This window comes from Hippocampus guttulatus, chromosome 17 (genome assembly GCF_054856545.1).
Source record: "Hippocampus guttulatus isolate MCC_2025c chromosome 17, RoL_Hgut_1.0, whole genome shotgun sequence".
In the NCBI taxonomy this organism is placed as follows: domain Eukaryota; kingdom Metazoa; phylum Chordata; class Actinopteri; order Syngnathiformes; family Syngnathidae; genus Hippocampus; species Hippocampus guttulatus.
Window position 1 is genome coordinate 2,088,827 of NC_141277.1, and position 16,398 is coordinate 2,105,224.

The 16,398-nt window shown below is 45.1% G+C and overlaps 1 protein-coding gene across 6 annotated transcripts in view; it reads right to left on the reverse strand.

Annotated features, from left to right (window-relative positions):
- Nucleotides 1–16,398, reverse strand: part of tcf4 (transcription factor 4) — a 112,853-nt gene that overhangs the window by 23,680 nt on the left and 72,775 nt on the right. The gene's annotated exons all lie outside the window — the stretch shown is intronic.

Here is a 16,398-nt window from a genome sequence, read left to right on the forward strand (position 1 = left end):
CTCAGAAAGACTCGCACAGACAGTCTGTCATCGCTATTGGCTGATGGTTCTGGAGTGAGACTTGATTGACATATCCCTAAATCGACTTGTTCCTCAAGGGGAGGCGGGGCTTAACGCATTTTCCCGGGGCCTCTGCCTGTTGTACGGAAAATACACTCAAGCCGTTATCCGCAGTCCATCAATCCAGTCGTCCGTCCATCAATTTTCCACACCGCTTATCTTGTTCAATGTTACCGGGTGAAGCCTAATGCCAACTGACTTTGGGGCGCGAGGTGAATTTCAACGTGCGGCTCACATGCCGCGCGGGAAAATCACCGTTGACGCCGAGTGAGCGCTACACTTGCACAATTTCCGAAAGAATTTTTGCTGAGCGTCACAAATTGCGGAGACAAAGTGATAAAAAGCTCCATTGGCAGCAGTCGTTTTTAATAATGACAAGGTTCAATTAGTACACTCAGAATTTTTTTTATACATAAACAGTAAGCAATGTAAATATTCCGTGGCGCCCCATTTTTTAAAAAACGTGTAAGGGGAAGAGATGTTTATATCTGCACTGGAAAAAAAATGGTGCCTTAACTCATTTTATTTTGGCAAGTGGCTGCACACAGTAGAATCATCAGTTTTTTTTAGGAGCATTTTAAAATATCAAGTCGATTTTTAGCCTACTTAAAAAAATGTATCTGCATCGACATGACTTCAATTCCGGCAACCATTTGTTGAAAAAATCAATTCATCACACCATTTTTTTCCCCCGTGCGTGGTGTTTATCGGGCTGAACAATCTTGCCTCACAAAAGGCTGGTGTGCCTGTACACTAAAAACACACCCATGGCAAACAAGCTCCAACATAATATTGTGATGCACTGATAGTTTGCTTCAAAATTCTTTTGAGAATAACCATTCTCTTGACCGACCCAACCCGCCCACTACTTGTGACTCAAACGGTGTTTGACAAAGCAGTCGCAACACGTTTTCTGCCCTCCTCTTACTCAGGCTCGGTTTGATGCGCAAAGGAGGAACAAAGCGTTGATTTTCTTCTCGGAGGGGGAGCAGCGGCCGAGCGGCGTCGCGCCCAAAATGCAGTCAAAAGTGAGACGCCTTGCAGACGCAGAGGCCTGTTATCGCTCAAAGCAGGTGACGTTGCAGCGGCCACACGGGGAGACCAAAGGGGGCTCGCCGTTACATTCCTCCGCTTGTGCGTGTTAGGAAGTGCGTGCGCGCATATGGCGTGCAAACACTCAGCCATGACGCCAGCTCGCGCCGGATGACGCAGGCCCTGGAACAACTGTTAGAAGCTCTCCTCTCCTCCCGCCATCTCTCGCCGAACACTTTTACCCCATGAAATCAATACGCGGCGGCGAGCACTTCAAATTTGGAGTGTTTTCACGTGAACGCGATATAAACGGGCTGCAGATGCAACGATGAAATGCAGATGACCTGCAGATGAAAGGAAAAAATAAACACTTGGGGTGCCACAAAAATCTATTGCCTTCCTCAGAATCAGTATGAGAAACAGAAATTGTCTGGAAAATAAAATCTGCCAAACTCTTTCCATGCTCAGAATCAGATTTTATTGTTCACGCGATTCAAGCGGAGGCCCGCAAGAGCCGGACGTGCGCAGGTGTGGGAATGAATGAAACAAATGGCTCAATTGAGTTATGAATATGGGATCCGCTGACGTGGCGTTGCGTCAGAACACTCCGAAGATGATATCGGAAACATCGGCCCCGCTGATGGAAGCAAAGGAACAAAGTGAGGATTAGCATGAGCCTGCCACCCAATATAACACGCTTTAATCATGGGTCAAGCATGGCCTTGACACGTCCAGCTATTGCCGGCATGCACGCCAAAGAAGGAATCTTTCACTACTCGGTCTCTGCAAAATGTGTGCCTCACTCCAGTCCCATATATATATATATATATATATTTATATATATACACTCTCGCTTATTTCCCGCCTTGGTGCAGTCCAATTGGATTTGTGTGAAACTTCCCCGCAAAATAAAAAGACTAAAACTAAATTAAACTAGGCTGCACTGATGATACAAACTGCATTCATGCTTTTTATTTATTTATTTTTAAATGCTAAATAACTCTTCTTTTGTTTTCTGGAACAAACAACAACTTCAGCTGTCAGCACTGTCAGCTAATAGAAGACACCCACGTATTCATAATATACTCCCACTCCCCTTTTCAAAAGGCATGTAAACTCATTTGATGTCTTTGTTTTTCTGCATTCTTACAATTTTTTTAAATTAATAAAAATGTATCAAACCCGCAGCGGACGGGTACGGTGTTACAACTGATTTTGTCCTGAGAAAGTTGAACTACCGGCGCAAAGGCCCCATTTACAGACAGCACGCTGCAAAAAAAACTATGTAAAAAAAAATGGATGGAGCAAGAAGGCCGGGAGCGCTTCTGCTGAACTGTTGTTGCTTCCAACAATCGGGCACACAAATGCACGCGGCGCACGCACGCGCCCGCAGTCTGTAGTTGAGATTAGAGCTGAACTTGAATCCCCTCAGAACCCCTTCCTCCTTTTCTGCTGTGAGAACTGAACTCTCTGATCATAAAACCACATTCATTGACACGAACGCCACTGGAAAAAAAAAACACACACACGGGGATATGTTTTTCCGGCGTTTAAAGAATTTGAATTTATGTCCCAGAGACATTTTTTCCGATTGAATATGTTGTTTCAACTGCTGACGAAAGGACGTGATTTGTGTGTGTGTGTGTGAGAGCTGGACATACAGAAACAGGTGCAGCAGAGTGTGTTCAAGTATAAAGAATGCAAAGGGACCCCAATAACAAACTCTTTTCAAACACGCACACACGCACGCACGCACGCACGCACACACACAGTGGTATCAGTATTCCCATTGTAAGCCGATCCGAAGCCAGTCAGAAAGCTCTTAATAGTGTTGTCACTCCTTTCACAACTGTTGAACTTAAGATGACAGGGAGGAGAGGAGGAGGTGGCGGGGGATCAGAAACCTCAACGGAAAGCAGTCAAAAGCAAAACAACAGTAATAGAAATGTAGACAGAATTATCACTCCACATTACTCTTTAAATTCTTCCATTCTAATTCGAGACGTCAGAATTTTTCAAGACGTTTTCAAAATGAGACGCGAAGTTATGACGCAATGTTTTCAGATTCTTGCAGGGAAATCTGAAGAGTTCTTATCCGATCTATGCGACAGTGCACAACGCAGCGAGGGTCCAGTCAATTATAATTACAGATGAATAAAATCCAATCGCAATTTAAAATGTCTAAAAAGGCCAAATGTGTTTCCTGTTTTGCTCCTGACGGCTGAAACCCATCCCGCGAGTTGATCCATTTTCTAAAATGCAATTGCCTTGCCAAAAGTTCAATTGACTTGAGAATCTACACAGGTTGTGATGAGAGATCCACGTGGACGCTGTTCACGCCGAAGAGCGACTTGGCAAGAGGCCGAAAATTCCCACTTTCAAGAAGCAACGTGAAAGTGGAGAATGTGAAATGAAAACAGCAGACGCTCATTTGAATATCCTGTATGCGACACCTAAATGCAGCGCGGGAAGCGTCAGTCAACATCGGACAAAACAATCGCGAGGCAAAAAAAAAAAAAACTTCCAAGCGCACGACAATCACGCCGAGTTCCGCCATTCTTGTTTTGACGGCGATGTCACAAACCCGAGACGCGCGCCCCGCATTTTAACAGACAGCTTACCGTTTACAGCCGTCATCGCGCATGGAAAGTGTTCGGGGAGCTAACGTGAAGCTAGCGCCAAACAACGACGATAATGTGGGCGCGATGGAAATATTCGAATGTGGAAAGCGGAGATGGTGTCATGGCGACTTGCGAGGTGGGGGGGGGGGGGGAATCACCACTGGTCCCTAGCCATATAAAAGGTGTCATGTTGGGATAGTTACGTTGACTCGGACTTGTGACTCATCAGATTTTACTCTGTCACATCTATTACGACTCCACTGAAACACGTCAAAGCGGATATTGAGCTTTTTTTGACAGACATCCTTACTGTATTGCACCAAATGACAACAACAAAAAGAGGCCAAAGAGCCATTGAACGGACTCATGACAGTTTCAACCTGCTGCACTCCGTGACGGACCGATGATACTGAGCCAAATAAAACCCAGTGGAACCTGCGTTCGCAGAACATCGCAGACCGCATCAAAGCATCGCCCTCGGCAACGGCGGCAGAAAATAAAGACACATTCCAGTGAAAACTGATTCCTCATGGGGCTCAGACACACACATACACACACACACACACACACACATATACCCCTGCACACAAGCAGCAGCTGCGTGCTCGCTAATCTGAATCACAGGTAAAAAACAAACGCTTTGTTGAAGTTCTTTGGAATTAGCATACAGTCTTCAGAAATAATAAATCATGGGTACGAGATGTGAAATGTCTTCCCCCCCCCCCCCGTCATGTAGCGATCGATGGAGACGCACTGTCCACGATTCCTTTGAAAACGACGAGACGGAAGAAAGAGCACTGTGCGAAATGTCTTCCGTCATCCGTGGCGGCGATTGCAAAGGAAACGCAAAGGAGCATCGATGAGTACTCGCTTAGGAGTGGAGCATGTTAAGAACTTCGTAGGAAATCAAATGAAAACGGCGTTCGCTGTTTTCCGTTCAAACTGGACTATTGCTGCATTCCGGAGTGTTGGGAAGTGGCATATCTCCCACTTGGAGCACCTCAAGGTTAGCATTCCGGCAGAAAGAAGAGACGAAACATGTCTCCTGACCTCAACGAGCACATCTTGAGAATTTGAAATATTTGATTGTGCCGGGAAGAAAAAAAAACAAAAAACAACCCGGTAGATATGCTGACGTTTTATAGCTTCCTCTACATTTGGCCAAATTACTTAAACACTCATAAATACTAATGTCTGAAAACGGATCCATAAAGAGAGTTGATGTAACTTTTTAGAATGAATATAGTTTCCAATTGCCGCCACATCTCGGCGACGACGGCGACGGCGGCGGGCAGCGCTTGACACAAAACCGGCAGAATCATTTCCGCTCAACATTCCGATGCATTTTTTTTTCCAACTCGTTTGAGGGCCAACATGTGTTTTCTGGAACGCAGAACTCTTAGCACGTCTTCAAGTAACATTTTTCTCCCGAGTTCTGCTCAATTCTTGCGGAAACGGAAAAAGAGAACATTTGGACTGACTTGGATGTTCTCGTCAGTCGTTTTGCCCTTCACTCACGCCGCAACTCTTTCTGGATTCAATCGCGCTCTCCTCTTTGGATCTCCACTATATTTTTTGTCATAAAGGGAGCAAATAAAACTAATTAAAATAAAAACATACATTTCCACAGCAAACACACTACATGTAAATCAGACACATTTTCCTTGGTAACCACCTCGCTCACTGACAAACATGCACACACACACACACACAGTTTACCACGCTTCATCCAAAGCAGATGTGCTGGAATGTGAACACTCAAAGGAGCAGTCACGAAACCTCTTGACACACACACACACACACACACACACACACACACACACGCGCACACAGGCATGCACATGCACTACCACACAACAAGACACATTCGCGCAGCCCGCTGCACCTGTGCCGATCCATTTTTTTCCCTTCTTTGTTTCCTCTCTCTGCATCCTCCTGCCTGTCCTCTGCCTCTCATTCCTCAACGGCTGCGCTCTCTTTCATCCTTCACAAACATTTCAGCACCACGGGGCGACAAACAGTTGCCAGATCTGAATAGAAGTGTACGAGTTGAACGTACCATTTGCTAGTATCTCTTTTTTTTTTTCCTCCCCCCCCCGGTTGGCTCGAGTACCTCAGGACACTGACCCGATCTGTCTACCTGTCTGATTCATCTCTTCCCCCCCGCCATAATTCTGCACTCAGAACCAGACCCGAGGCAGACTCGGTTAAGTGACTCAAACATGCCGCAGACAGATCAAACATATTTTCGGGGGCTTTCTGTTTTTTAGATGTATTTTTATAGAGGAGATCTGAGCCACGGTCTCAGAGCCCTCTGAAGGTTAATTATGTCCCTGATTCAAACCACATGGAAGGGAGAGAAAAAAAAAACAAAAACGGTGCATGTGTGTGTGTGTGCACGCGTGTGCGTGTGCACACGTGTTTGTGAGAAAGCGGAAGGAAATCCCACCGAGCCGAGCCCTTTATTCTACCAACCTGCAATTGGGCTAATGTGAAGCAGATGTACGTGCGCGCGCGCACGCACCCCAAACGTTCAGTTTGAGCACGGCTGCTTAATGGAGTCCATATGAAGAAATCCAGGATTTTTGGAAAGGAAAAAGAAACAAATAAAACACCGAGTAGAAAGGCAGAGGGAAATTAAAGCGCAAGCAATTTCATTCGGGAACCGCGTGGTGAAAGGTGAAAAGGGAGATACTCGTCAAATATTAGGTGATAGGTAATGAAACAGGACAGGAAGCAATCAAATACATTGAGGGGTAAAGACGGAAAACACACCGGTGTACTCGCACATCTGCAAAAAGTACATGTGGGTAATTGAAAACACGCCTTCGCGCCAACACACACTTGCACACTTGCGCACGCACACACACACACACACACACTCTTTCTTATCCTCCTCTTCCTCTCTCCTCATGGAGCTTCAGCTTCCTGTGGATTGATTAGAGCCCCCAATGTGAAGATAAGTAGACTCAGCATGTCTGTGTGTGTGCGCGCACATTTCTAAGCATTCGGCACCTGTGACCGAAGGAGGTGGGGGGGGGGGGGGCTGCGTTAGACAGAAAATAGTAGGGGGGGGGGGGCGACCGAGCGGGAGCAAAGGAGAAAGGTGCGACACACAAGTGAAAGTGAGCTGAGAGGAGCTGGCTACGTCATACGGGGCGGAAAAGTACGTCGAGGCGGGGGAGGAATTCAGCTTGAAGCTTCATATTTCATTACGCAGGAAGAAAAAAAAAATGACTCAAGGAAGCATTTTTATATTCCCGTCCACCATCATCGTTTGATCTCTCTCCCATTTCACTACAAGAGAGCAATAAGAAAGAAAGAAAAAAAAAAGAAGAGAACGTTTTAGGGATCCTCAAAACAGATTCGGTAACGTGACATCATCAAATCGGGAGTTACTACTCGTATGAGGCCTGCCCGGCCACACTGAAATCCTTTCAAATTTCAACCCCCACAATTCTGTTGTACGACAATTTACTGTACGGCGGTTAGTTTGTCCACAGGCGTGAATGTGTTTTGGATTGGCCGCAGTCATTTGTAGGCAGGCGTCACCAACATGGTGCCCGCCGGATCCAGGAAGCCTCCCCAAGTCCAACTTCAGTAGCCAACAGACCTCTTGTAAGAATAGCTCGCCGGTTATTTTCATGTGCTATTTTTCAGTATTTTTTTTTCAAATCATACTTGTATTATATTTAGTAATAATAATTGATGGAGGGGGGGTCGGGGGGGGGGGATAGCATCGGTCAACGGTCAGCATCGTAGAGAATGACCGAATCAGCGTTCATGGAGAAAAGGTGAGGGGATGATTTGCTACTTAAGAAGGGGACGTCAAACTGTTAGCCCTTCGCAGTCATCAGTACTCAAGAAGTCGATCTCAGTTTCAAAAAGATTGGTGACCCGCTAAGTCGAATTTTCGGTTTCAGATCATCCGCCGCCTGAGCAAGGATAGGCGGGGAATTCAAAATGAATGCTTTTGACTCACTACCAACACAGCACAACAAAAACGGAATTTAGCTTTCACAGGAAATGTGCAAAATGCAAGCAAAGTGCCTGCAAATGGATCAAAGGTCTTCTTCTGGCCTTCTCCACTCTTCTCCTGCGCTCTCGTGAGGCAGCAGACTGTTTATCTATTATTGAGTGGTGTTTTCCAGCACCGCTAACCTATTTAGCAGCTCCCCTTACGTCCCCTTCGCAAAGTTATCCGAGTTCACTGCTTTGCTGAGAGCTGAGTGCAGAAACCTCGGCCTTTGCTAAGCCGACGGTGTTTTATGGGCATGTTGGTTAACGATAAAAAAGGAAATCGAGTCCCGATCACACTTTGGATGCAATGCGTGGGATAAAATGAGAATGCGCCGTTTCGTTTTGATATATTATGGCTTCGTAAAAGGAAATTAATCTACTAAGCAGAGAGAATCAGAGACTAGAGACAACGGGCCATGTAAAAGATGGCTCGGGAGAACCCCCCAAAAAACAAAAACAAAAATAAACAGCTGAAGAGTCCCAGATTTTAGCAACCCGACCAGATCTCCTCCAAGTGACACGATGAGGAGGAAACTGAAAGCGAAAAGTGGGGAGCAGTCGCGTGCGTGTTGATATTGTGGCCCGTAAATGAATTCAAGATGGCGTTTTCTCTCGCCAACATCAAAGGTTCAGACAGCCAGTGACGTCGCGGCGTTTAAAATGACCACTAATTACACACATTAGCTCTGGGAATGCCTGCGTGTTTTTCAGCTGCCTTCTCGATATATGCTGTCGACGTGGACGAGCGCGAGCGACACAGACCGATGCTGACGTCGGAAGCAGCTCGTCCGAGAGGTTCGTATCGTCCGAGCAGTCGGCTTGCACAACACCAAAGCGGCAGCATTTTTGGAGAACACCGACAGATTTTATGTCAATGTTCACCGAGTTGGCTTCTCTTTCATGCCCGTCTCAAAAGTACCCCGTTCATGAGCAACTAGCTACATTTGCACAACCTGTGTGCATCGATCAAGGCTGATTGATGCACACAGGTTACGATTTCTTCAATAAGACCTCAAACTAAATATCTTATTTATTTCCAATCATCCAAGCTTTGCATCACAGGAAATTGACAGGTCTCTTCTCAAAACACATGACACAATTACAAAAATGGAAACCGGAGGCTCATCGTGAACGTAATAGGATTTGATAATACCCCCCCCCCCCCCCCCCCCGCCTCAGCCCCATTCCCCCGACACAGGAAATAATCAGGGGTCCGAGAGTGAGCGTATGTTGTTTGTGTTCTTGCGTGAGTGTGCGTGGACATTTTTGTGAGTTGTCTCAGTTATCCATCAGATGAAGGAAATCACAAATGACACTTTGGCGTTTCAGAGCAACGAAAGCCTCCGTAAGCGCGCGAGGTCTCCCAAAAACACGGAAAACTTAAAGATCGACTTGGTTGCTCCTCAGATGCATCGTCACATGTCGATGCCTAATAGGGCTGCAGGGCGTAGCGAAAAAAAATAAATATCATGATGGCAATAAAGCCCCATACAATATGCTTATTGCAAATGTGCGCAATACGTTTCATATGTAATTGTATGTTTGTTTGTTTTTTTTTTAAATCTGAATTTCATCTCACCATCCAATCAGGGATGCATAATTTTGTTTAAATTTCTTTCATTAGATTGTAAAAATGTCATTTGTGTAGGTACACATTAAATATTGCAATAATATTGAAATTGCTATATTGAAATCCCATATCGAGTGTTTTTTTTCCCCCCCAGCCCAAATGCATATTAGTAAAGTCCAATTTATTAAGAGGTGAATTAAAATTTTAGTTGAGCTTCATCGGGCTGTTTTTGTTCCAAAAGATAAATATGAACACGCGTGTGTGTGTGTGCGTGCGTGTGTGCGGAAGTGTAACCGCTCTTCCACATCTGTGTGTGCACAAGTGTGTGTGTGTCTGAATGCTTTCTCCATCTGTGCGGGTGAGTAACGAGGTGGATTTGCATGTCTGCTGGCACACATGAGAACCTTGCTAACTGAGTGTGTGTGTGTGTGTGTGTGTTTATTCATGATTTTTTTTACATCTATGATATATATATATATATATATATATAATTTATTTTTTTGTCTGTGTGTGAATACTGCTTTTCGAGCCGGAGAACAAAAAGCTTTCTCCACAGGTGACGGCTCTTTAGAAGTTTCTTCCACACTCATTTTATTAGGCTCCCATTTTCCTTTCAACCACCAGGACCTTTTTTGGCAAAGGAATCACAACAACATTTTTTTTTTCTCCACTTCTGTTTCACCGATTTCCTTTGATTTAATCACTGCCACATGCTGATGACTGCCGGCCACTGTTAGCAGGAAAACTGCTTCAACACACACACACACACACACACACACACACACACACACACACACACACACACACACACACACACACACACACACACACACACACACACACACACACACACACACACACACACACACACAGACCACAAAGTGAAGGCTGGTATACTTCGTACTTCTGCAACACTACCTGCAGGTGGTTTTATCACTATCTGTCTGCTTGATGCACACAGATGTGCAACGGGTCTAAAGGTGCTGTGTGTTTGTGACGGAGGCTCAAGAGTTCAACACACGTGCGACTGCTCCTTTAAAAATAGCCAAGAAGACATCTGGCCCGGTTTGGAGGAATTTTTTTTCCCCTCCTTTCCGATCTAGACCTCATAAATAGCAAAATTCAAGTACGGAAAAGACAATTTGGCCTGAAACCGACAAGACCACACAGGAAAAGTGAATGAGAGAGAGAGAGAGAGAGGGCAAGAGAGAGCGCTTATGAGACCTCAGCTGCAAACGAAAGGAGAGCGTGGGTCCGCTGGAGCCTATCCCAGCTGATTTCGGGCAAGAGGCGAGACACACCCTGGGCTGCTTGCCAGCCAATCGCAGACAACGCACACGCACATCACATACAGAAATGTGCGTTCAAAATATATGTCCAAACTGAATGCTTCCGTTGTTTTAAAGGTCAACAAATACATCAGCGTTCATTCAACATTTACTCCTCGTGTCTAGATTGTCATGCTACCGATTGATCATCATCCCCCCGGAAGGGTTGCAAAAGTATTTTAATGTCATCTTTGAATGCCAGCTACGAAAGTTCATGGAGTGGAACGTGACCAGTGTCACGAGAGCACCGGGTCGGAAGAGCAGCGTTGCCAGGGCAACGTGCTGGCAGGCAACCGCATGCGGCCAAATGCTAAGATGGCGGCCGCCGCGTCAATTATTGAAGACTGCAGACGGAGAGTGGGGAACAGTGAGCTGTACCCTCGGATGCCGGGTCACGGTGAACCCATCGCCATAGTGACGCAGACTGGCAACATGTGCCCCGCTCACACTCACCATGGCAACGTGGCAACCGTAGCATTCGCAAAACATACCACGTGCCACACGCACTAAAATGGCTGCCATATCGAGTCCCGATTAAAGGAAAGAAAAAAAAAAAAGCAAACGACTCAAAATACAATTTACAATCATCTGGAAATAAATAAAAGGTTGATTTGGACCAAAAAGAACCACTTCAGAGAGAGAGAGAGCGAGAGTATGTGTTAAAGTGATAAACACATCAAGATCCACGAATACATTTAATCCTCCATCTCCGTCATTTTGGCTTGTCGGGACTTGAACCCCTGACCTCTTCATGTCGAGAGAGCCTGTGCAGCTATTAGCTCATCCGGCTGCTGGGTTACATCACCGGATGTGCTCATAGCGCGTTCGTGATTCATTTCAAAAGAACTCTTGCTCACTTGAACGGTGATGACAGACAGACAGATAGAACTTAAGATCCAGACTGCTCGTGCTGGCCAGCCTGGGACCGGAGCATTCCTCATATGTGCCAGAAGCAAGAAGAAAAGACCTAATGGAATGTCCAACACTGCGCATGTGAAACAACACTTGATCTATTGTTTGTGACTGAATAAAGTATTTTTGGTTGTTTATAGAAATGACCTGGAAAAAAACAACTTTAGGAAAAAAAAAAAAAAACATACGGGAGCGTGACTCTTGTGTTTGTAACTAGACGAGAGCACCAATGCAGTCCTGGAATCAATATCTGATCTAAATTGTTGACTCCGCATCTGCAAAGCTTCATGCCAGTCAAACCGCTTGAGTTCCTTTGGAACGGAAAGCAGAAACGACTGAAATCCAAGCCAATTAGGCTAAATATTAAGCAGAAAAGACATCGCTGAAATTGATAAATGGAAGCCAAAAGGGAACCCTGCTCGAACTGGGGGACTGTTCCAAGATTGTGACAGGTTAAATCACACACGCTTTCAGTCAAAAAAAAAAAAGAGAGGGCGGCTGGCTCTTCTGAATTTCTCCTTCCAATCCTGCCCAACCATCGCGATCCGTGAAAAAGTTAAGACAGATTCGAATACTGGCTTCCATTTTCATTGGCCTCTCTGAGTGTTTTAATTTGGCCTGGAGAGATCCTGATAGGGCTTTTTTTTTAAAAAATATATCAGGAAATATTCAGCTTAGAAAAAGGGGCAACTCAGGGAGGGGTCGTATTCGGGTTTAAAAAAAATAAATAAATATGGGCCTATTTGGGGTTTTCCGCTCGTTTACAAGGGCATTCAACACCCAAACATTGCCAAATACCAAAATTCTGGTTTTGGAACGCTTCTTGACCGCCTGTAAATGTCGTCATTGAGATTGTTGCGAAAGCAAATGTTCACGCAAGCGAGGCCCTTCTTTGCCTTCCCCCCCCAAAGTGATGCTATACGATCCCCACTTCTCGACAGCGAGAAAGTGCCAACAGGTGCTTGAAAAAGTGCGATTTAACAACTGAGCGTTAACCTGATCTTTTCATCCGCATGTTGACGCCGAGGTGCATCGAGCTAGCGAGCTCTTGCGTTTGACACCGTCACTTGGCGATCGGTTAAACAGCCTTTTTTTTTTTTCACAGAAACAAAAACGAAAAAAGACAAATAAATCAGCAATCTGCATTGTGCTTGGACTGCCACTATGAAACTCTAATAAGCAACGCATGGACGCTCACTCGGCTGCCAGCAACACAATCGACATTCCGTTATTAGGCCCGCACTGGAACAACAAAGGAACACCATCAAAGAGATGATTAGCGCAACACTTTGGAGCTGCGGCGTTCTTCTTCTTTCTTTCCCTTCTCTTTCACGTCTTTCTTTTTGACTCAAACCTCGACACCCGTCTTGCCACGAGAGCGCATGAGAAACACCCGACTCGCGACTAAAACCGCACGGCTGCCCCATTTTACCGCGCCGCCGCGTGTTACGGTTTGCTTGTTTTTTGCTTCAAGTGTGACAGCTGTCCGGTGATTATCTGTGAGGCCGCGCGGGCTCCCTAACTGCCCGCCACAGCATGACTGACCCATTAAACACACTCCCAAAGACAAAAACACACACAGACGTATGCCCTACAAAACAATAAGCGCGGCGGGTTTTTTTTTTTTTTTTCCCCACGTCGACAATAAATACCGGGAATGTTTCGCGTGCGCGCGTCCTTGCGTGTAGCGGCCCGTCGAGTCCACGCTGTAAACAACACAAAGAGACGCACGTAGCCACGCTTTGCTCTTGAGCCAAAAATGTGAACTTGCTTAAGCGGGCCTTCCTGCAGCAAAGCTTGTGCTTAGTACATATGAGAGCCTCGCGTCCACACGCCGTTCTCAGCTCAGTGGCAGGATGGCAATGCCGGATATTGAATCCGACGGCTATTGCAGTGGTTTTTATGAAATGATATTAAGTATGCTATTCAAGTATCAATACTAATAACATACGCGATTTTGGTGCAATACTTTAACTGATTACATTTATTTTAAAAAAAAAGTGCGTGTTAAAAGATCTAGTGGGGAAAAGACTTGATGCGTGAATTAATTTTCACATACATTTGAAAGTCATTTTGGATCGTAGACAACATTAAACCAGTCTAAAAAGGCTTTTGCATCAAAGTGAACAAAAATAAAAAATGTATTAATTGCAGAATTTGCCTTTTAAGAAATAAGGCGTCATGGATGATGCCAATTGCTGTCATGTACCGGAATGCACGCAGGCAACAGGAAATTGGCAATTCAAGAAATGAGAATTTGGTTCAGCAAAGTTTCAAATTGTATTGTTTTTTTTTTCCAATTGTAAACTATAATTTGGTCAAAAGTCACAATGATATTTTAGCATTAAAAATTTGACTTTGAAAAGCTCTTTGATTCAGGTGATTTTATTGGGCGGAGGTCGAATCAATTTCTCGTTAGCGCTAACTCTGTCTGACCGCTGCATACGCATTCAGTCCGTCATTGAGCAGGTGAACGCAGGCCCGACGACATCCGCGCCGCTCAAAGCCCTTTGGACCTTGATTGTCTGCGCGCATCGACCGTCAACCAACCGAATCAACCAACCCTCAGCGTCATCCGCCTCTGCCGTTGACTGCCTCCGTCTGCCAGCTGACCTTGATTTTCAAAGGTTTGAGCGAGCTGGCAGCCACTCGGTCAGTCCACCGGGTATCAAACCCGTCACTCGCACCAAAGAGATTGGCTTCTCATTGGACAGCGGAAGGTGCAAATTGCCAGCTATTCGAAGAACGCCGCTCGATTCTGCTCTGCAACCGTCATGCCTCCCGTTTACGCTCGCGCGTCGCATCTCTGCCCTAAAATGTCTGCTTGTCTGCTCTGCATGCGTGCCGGCGTCACAGTGAGGTTGTGTACACGGTAGATGCGCGCGGCGCGGAGATGCCACGCGCCGTTTGGCAGGAGTGACCGTAAAGGTTCAAGTCACCGGTTGATAAAGATAGAGAGAGGGAAGTGACCAGGGAGTCGGCTCAAGAGCGCATGTTGCGCAACCCACGCAGAGCAGACAATGCTTCGTGGCACGGGATGCAGTTCATTCATGATCAGGCAACTAAGAAAAATACCATTTGCGATTGAGAAGAAGGCTCAAACTCCATGATCAACAACAATAAGACCAATACTAACAATCGGACCAATCATGACAATAATTGTATTCGTTTACTGGTGCTCAAGCATAATGAACGTAGTGAGATCAGAAGATTGAGCAGAAAATCTCATTATCGCCGACCTCACATCTCTGACATTCGTATTTGACAATTATGACACTAATGGTCTTCTAACGACCCTTTGCGCAACATTACTAATAGTGAGAAGACAAAATCACAAGGGAGGGAAGAAACGTCTCGTCCAGCTAAGAATAATTAGTGAATAATCACCTGAGCTCTTTGCGGAGTTTCAACGAGGTAAAAAAAAAAAAAAAAAATGGATGCCAGAATATTAGCACAATACCTCTAAAATATCTAATCTATCTAATCTTCTGGAATACACACACGCACACACACAACCACTACAAAACAAATCTTAAAGACACCAGCGACAACCTAAATAACCGAGCTGAATTCACAACACACAATGCTGTAAAACAAACAAAACAAAAAAAACAACAACAATAATCCAGTCGCATTACGTGCACACGACACTGATAATATCATAATAAACACAAATACATACATCCCCGCACTTGTCTAAAACGAAGCAACTTTCCCTCTCTGGTAGCAAAGCAAGGTCAAAGCCCATCACTGTTGTCTTTGCATACTTACATGCCCAATTATTCCATTTTTGACCGTGTATATTTCGGAATGTGTGTAATTAGATTTATACACACTCTTGAAAGATTTTTTTTCTTAGAGTGGTACACCAAGTACAAGGGAGGCAGATGGAGTCAGAGGTCTGCAAACACACACTCACACACAACCATGCGCGTGCACACAGCACACGCTCACACACAAGCGCGGACAAATGTTTCTATTTATAAAGTGAGCATAACATGCTGTGCTCTCATTCCAGCGTAGTACGCACACAGGATGTCCACAAAGCACCACGTACACCATGATGAAACTCATGAGCAATACTCATTAAGGTGACATATTAAAAAAAATAATAAATCTAAAAAGGAAACTAAGCGTTTGTAGAAAAATAAGTCCACCGATCTCATGATGATGAGATATATTTATACTTAAAGGCCCATTGCAAAGGCCCACTTTCCTTTTCCTTTTAACAATTTGAATGAAATATGATTATTTTGACTTGTTTGTGAGTTGACCTCTGTGATTCAATTCATCTACCTTTTGAATAAAAAGCAATGACGTCGGAATGATTGGGCCTTGACCTCTGACCTTTTCGGAACAAGCACTTTGGATGAAAGGACCGATAGGCCAAAAGAGCATCTGGGTGCTTTTCCGTCAGGTGGGTGGGCTAGATCATTGCAGGTGACACATTTGGATGGAAGAAAATAAAAACAAATAACGAGTTTCAATCTGATCATAAAACGGAGCCAGCGCAAAAAGCAACGAATGCAATAAGTGAACTTCAGGCGGGCAACAATAAACAGTGAAAGCGTTAAAAGTGTTTTTGTTTTTTTGGGGGTCGGGGTTTTCTGTAGCACAGTGACAGTGGACTGCAGATTTTGGCAGGCTGTTTCGGGACCCTCCTAATTAAAACTTACTGAATATTCAAATGTGGCGTTAGCATAACAATAGCCGGCTGGCCGGCCTGGTTTTAAATGAGGCCTTTTGTTTTAGCCGAGCTTTCTGTTGCCTCATTAAGCTGCAGGAGCTTAAGTTAGCGAGCCGACAGCCGCTAACCGAAGCGCAGGCCTCGGCCTTCGCCCTCCTCTCCTCCTCA